At 39.6% G+C, this 6,139-nt stretch overlaps 1 pseudogene; it reads right to left on the bottom strand.

The window, feature by feature from the left end:
* Positions 1 to 5,273: 5,273 nt before the first annotated feature.
* On the bottom strand, positions 5,274 to 5,755 carry LOC105942756 (60S ribosomal protein L21-like; annotated as a pseudogene).
* Between the last annotated feature and the right edge of the window lie 384 nt (positions 5,756 to 6,139).

Below are 6,139 nucleotides of genomic sequence, written 5' to 3'. Positions count from 1 at the left end.
TGAATTTGTTATGAAAAAATGATGTTCTGCCCCATACATTCTGACTCCTTGGTGTCCCATGATCATATTATTCTTTATTTTAAATTTATTATTTTTATTTTTTGGATTTTGGATCATACCCAGCGATGCTCAGGGGTTACTCCTAGCTCTGTACTCAGGAATTACTCGTGGCAGTGCTTGGGGGACTATATGGGATGCTGGGGATTAAACCCAGGTTGGCCATATGCAAGGCAAACACCCTACCCGCTGTACTATTGCTCCAGCCCCTGTCATATAATTCTTTCTCACTCTCCCTGCCTATATAGTCCCTGTTGTTTAAACTCAAGAAAGTCCCTGTCTCCTATAAGAAGCAAAAATGTGAGATTTTTCAAGCACTCCCGATTGAACTACATTTTTCCATAGATACCATGTTGTTTCTGCTTTATTTTGTTCTGCTGTAGAGGGCCACACCCAGCTACGTTCAGGGCTTACCTGTGACAACATTCAGGTTTATGCTTGGGGGACCATATGGGGTGTGGGGACCAAACCTGGTCAGCCACGTGCAGGGCACGCTCCTTACTTGATGTACCATCTCTCCAGTGCCTACACTGGGTCACATTTGACAGTGGATTCTTAAAAGATAGAGAAGTACACTATCAGAGTTGTAAGGCAGGCTGGCTATAATTATTTCAGTACAGTAATATAAACATATAGTGGGTGAAAAGGGTTTTGATTTTTGATAGTATATACTGAGGTTCATTAATAACATACAGACTTAAGAAAATAGAACCTCAGTTCTAAACTACAGTAAAGAAAAACTGAGGACAATTTTCACCAAATGCATTCTTCAGAGTTGCAGTTAGAAACATATGAATTTTGGGGGTCCAAACAAATCTTGAGTGATACTCTATATCTCCTGAGTCTTGGGACACGGGCTTAACATCTTTGAACTGTTTGCTCAATAGCAAAGCAAGACAGAAACAGTGCCACAGTGAACTGATAGTGGCATCACTAAGTTTCCCTATATGCTCTGTCCTATTGAACCTCTCATTCCAAGAACAGCCGGGCTGCCTTACAACTCTGATATTATACTTCTCTATCTTTTAAGAATTCGCTCACATGTCCTTTTCAGGAAAATATCCCCCAACGCAGCACATACCTCCAATACAAATACATATGACACAACCCCCATGGAGCTTCCAAGTGCTTCCCGCTTTCGGTATTGCAACACCTCACTGTTCAAAACTTGCCTCCTGCCATCACTCAGTTTTTGAGAGCAGGGCTCATTCATAAAATTTCTGTATACCTAAACATGCTGGTCTATGTTAAGTAATCAATAAGTCTCTTGCTGACAATATAAGTTCATAAATGATGATAAGGCCTTTTCCTTGCAAAAGTTAGTCTTTTCTCTTTACCTACTGAGTGATGAGCACCTCCAACCCTAGCTTATTGTTTAGTTTACCTAGGCCAACCATTTCGTGCGTTGGGTCAGTAATCGAAGCCGTTTCATATCCCAGGACTCATTAGAAGGATCCCTGCAGTATTAGACCATGCTCTTTCCCCTCACTCACCCAGTCCTGCTGACAAACCTAGGGAACTGTGGTGCCCAGAGCCCACGCCCTTATTTCAGACCGTACCTTGCCCCTTAGGCATCAAGTGTTCCGAGGGCTGAGTCAGCCACTCTTGCACATCCACATGCCTGGATGCTATCCAAGACCCAGATAAGAAACCACCCAGGTGCTCTGCCTCAGAAAGCCAACAACAAGGTGGTCCTTGCCAATAAAGACCAAATCTACTGAATGCATAATAGAACAGGAAACAAATCCTAGGAGAGTCTCAGGAGATCTGACTTCATCTCTTTGTGGATGAGGATGTCACGTACACTGTATATCATTTTTTGTTTTGTTTTGTTTTCTTTTCTTTTTGGGTCACACCTGGCGATGCACAGGGGTTATTGCTGGTTCTGCACTCAGGAATTACCCCTGGTGGTGCTGAAGGGACCATAAAGGATGCTAAGAATGGAACCCGGGTCAGCCTCGTGCAAAACAAATGCCCTACCCACTGTGCTCCAGCCTCCACTGTATATCATTTAAGCTAGTCATTTCTCCTTGCTAGTCATACTCTCATCATCTGAAAGCAAATTGATTATGCTCAAGGTATTATTTAATTCTCAAATTGTAGAATCTGAACTCAGGGTCAGGCTACATATTTACCACACCTAAAGAGGTAAGGGTATTTGCCTGTGTAACAACCTTGTGGCCAGGGAAGGATCACAAGGGATAGTTTAAGGTTACAACCAGCACTTTTTCAAATTGTACCCTCTCACCCAGATTTCATTCTATGGGACTAGATTCTAAGAAAGCTTAGTCTCACTGTCTCATCAAGCCTTATTTATTATCATGGGTAATATTAGGCATTTCAAGAAAATACCAAGAAATGGCTTTAGTCTCTGCTGTGTCTTTCATTAAAACAAGCACACACTGCTATAATCTACACACAATGTGTGGGTGCACTATCCAAAGTTTTTTCTGATGAATTCCATGGGACACATGGATAAGCTAAGATCAAAACCATATTTCTCTGGCATGGTTCAATAGAACACTGTACTATACTGTCAGCCCATTGCTCATCGATTTGTTCGAGCGGGCACCAGTAACGTCTCTCATTGAGAGACTTACTGTTACTGTTTTTGGCATATCCAATACACATAGGTAGCTTGCCAGGCTCTGCCGTGCGGGCTCCATACTCTCAGTAGCTTGCCGGGCTCTCCAAGAGGGGCGGAGGAATCGAATATGGGTTGGCTGAGTGAAAGGCGAAAGCCCATCCGCTGTGCTATTGCTCCAGCCCTGGTTAAATAAAAAATACTAATAATAGCAATACTTCGTCCAATGGCTTTACTCTTTCCCTCCAAAACTTAGTTTCCAAGAGTCACGTAGTTATATGCTTCACGTATTTACTCATTTTATTCTTAGAACTGCACTACTAAGGAAATATTTTCATCTCCATGATAGAAGACACTTGGGCGCACTGGTACCATAATTTAGACAAAATGCACATACTTACTGAGATGACAATTTTAATCCCTCACATTTGTATAGCATTTTAAGCCTACAAAGATATAGCATCATTCTATGTGGTTTTCACTGGTGAGGTAGTGGTTTAGTCATGAATGTTTCCACTTAAGAAATGGAAAATTAAAGTGAAAGGAGTCTAGGTAGGATACCTCAGAGGCAAAGAGGGACCCAGGCAGAAGGAAAGTTTCTTTAAGCACAGTGATTTGAGTTCATCCAAAGGGTATGAAGCTAAGTTGTTAGGCTTAGGTAATACTGTAGAGGAGATCCTGGCATGAACACATGTGGAAGTAGAAAGAGGACACGTGATAAAAGATCACTTTGTTCATAGTACCCTGTACTATTTGTGGCTAATACCAACAGTATACAGTCATATATGTACTTAGCTCATTTTCAGCAGCACAGTGTAAGATCCCAGAGTGTGGTAAGAGATCATTCTGGGCGGGGATGCTTCTGCTTCTGCAGCCGGGGTTGTGCTCACTCAACTTGAAATTTCTGATAAAACCCATTATGTGTTGAAGAGCAGGTGTTCACTTTCAACGTATTTGCTTGGCCTCACCTTCATCTGTTCTGCATCAGTGTCTCCTTTACTCTTTTACCTAATGTCAAGTCATTAGTGAAGACAGAATGAATCATTCACAATGTTTAGAAAGGAATTATATCTCTGAATCCTTGTAACAAGAAAAATTGACATCTTAGGTTCTGAGTAAAACTAGGATTACCCAGCATCTTTAGTGGTGGTTTTCATTTGATTAAAATAAAATCTTAGAGAATTCGGAGTTTCTCTTATTTTTGACAGAAAGAAGTGTGAGTGTGCAGGCAAAAACCCCATCAAACAACTGAGGGTTCTACTAGTTTGGGGGATTTGATGTCTTTTGATTAATTTATTTAGACATTCCCCCAAAGAGTATCTTCTTCTGTTAATGGCTGATTAGTGTGTGTTTAGGTCATCTATATTGATTATATTTTGTAACCTCAAATTCACTTTTATTGTGGACACTGGCAGTGTTCAGGGTTTACACTGGGCTGTCCCCTCAGAGGTCAATCCTGGGGATTCTTGAGGGACCATATGAACCTTTAACCTGTTCTATCTCTTTATCCTACCCTTTTTTGCAAGTGCTCAGAGATTTCTTCTGACTCTATGTCCAGGGACAATGTCTGTGAACCTTATGGGGTGCTGGGAGTGGAATCCAAGTTGGATGTGTGCAAGACAAATGTCCTAACTACAATACTATCTACCCCCACCCCACACATACTCATTTAAATCCTACTTCTAAGTCTTAAGATTTGACACACTTGATCAAGTGTCTTGCAGTCTGTGGCATTGAACATTTTAGCCTTGTCCAGACTCTAACCTAGGTAAGATTAGCAATACACTACAAATACATTACCCAATGTGTCCTATACTCCATGATTCAGTATACACTAGGTAAAATTCTAAACTGTGCACATTGTCTCCTGAGACAAGATCATTTGCAAGTTAGTCACCTAAGTAGGAACTGAATAACTTGTAGCTCCTCGAATACGCTATGATCATTTTAGACTCTATCTTTAATGATAGTTCTCCTTTCTCCACAATGCATTTTCTCTCAGTGCCCAGTTCTAGATTTATTTATCATACTTCCTCCACAACTTCCTTCTGACCTGCAGCTCTAATTGTTCTCTATTTCAGGTCTCTGCAACCTTTGGCATGCTATATATCTCCTGATAGTTCTAATACACTTATTGACATAAACATTAGCTCATGTATTCATCTCTAAGAAAATACCTATGCTTTTATGCTTTTAGACCCTAAAAACTCAACAAATACTGCCAGAATAAATACTTAAATAACGCACTTTACATTTTAAGTAATATATTTAATTTTTTCCCAGTGTAAAAATTTTAAAAATCTATTATTTGTTTTTTTAATAAATGGTAGAAAAAAGCCCTCTTATTTTTTTTGTTTGTTTTATTTTCTGAGAACAGTTTTGTTTGATAATAAAGTTTGGTTAGTTCAAAAATTTTGAATTCAGGGCTTCACACTGTTGAAATGAATGCAATTTTCATAGTATTCTTGTTTTTTCTCTTTAATGTGTAACTAAGTCCTGGGGATAATAACTTGGGATTCAGCCTATCTATAATTATTTTTACCTCAATATTATTTGTACTTTCAAATTGTCATTCATTGTTTTTTTTTCATTTTTTAGTCCAGGAGTCTCTTTATTTTTAAACAAACACTTCTCATGCCATGAATTCATATGGGATGGGCTCCAGCAGCTCAGGTTCCTTTCCATTGGTTCTTACAAAGTGGGCCTCTCTGCGTGGAACAGGCTGGCGCTTCAGTTGAACCCAAGTCCCTTTCTCTTTGGCTTCCTTCTTTTTTTGATCATTTTCCTTCACCCGTTTCAGGAAGCTGTCTGGACTCTGAGATGCTTAATATGCTCAATGCGGACATTAATTCTCTTGGCAAGAATCTTGCCTTTGACTTGTTTGTTAACAACAATGCCAGCAGCATGCTGGGTAACATTATAGACTCTTCCAGTTTTGCCATGATAACATTTGTGGGGCATTCCTTTTTGGACCGTGCCCATTCCCTTTATGTCTACAATATCACCTTTCTTGTATATACGCATGCATGTTGCCAAAGGAACAACTCCATGTTTTCTGAAAGGTCTAGAGAACATATAGCGAGTGTCCCTCTGCTTTCCCTTTGTTTTGGTCATTTTGGCCATGTACTGGGTGCAGGCGGTTCCGGCCGAAAAAGTGTCATTTATTCTTTTTTGAAAGATATTGGAAAGAAATATTTTTAGTCTACACCATGAATGGCAAGTTGTCATGTTATAATGAAACATCTACTCTTAGAAATACTGATAATATCATGAGAAGGCAAACATGTTTCAGCTTGTTTATAATGGTCATGGAATATAAATGTCAGTTTTACCTCTTTGTTTTCATTTATGGGTATGTCTGCAATCTCAATGCCTTACTCTGTATTCTGGCTCAGCCACCAAATAAATCTGTGGCTTCAGAGAAGTTAATTAACTTAGTTTTTTCTTCATTTGCAAAGTGAGATTTTCATTAAACCTTCCTCCCAGATTATAGTGAGG

The sequence above is a fragment of the Sorex araneus genome, chromosome 2, assembly GCF_027595985.1.
Source record: "Sorex araneus isolate mSorAra2 chromosome 2, mSorAra2.pri, whole genome shotgun sequence".
Taxonomy (NCBI): Eukaryota; Metazoa; Chordata; class Mammalia; order Eulipotyphla; family Soricidae; genus Sorex; species Sorex araneus.
Note: the sequence above shows the minus strand (reverse complement) of the source record. Positions and strands in the feature narration are given on the sequence as shown.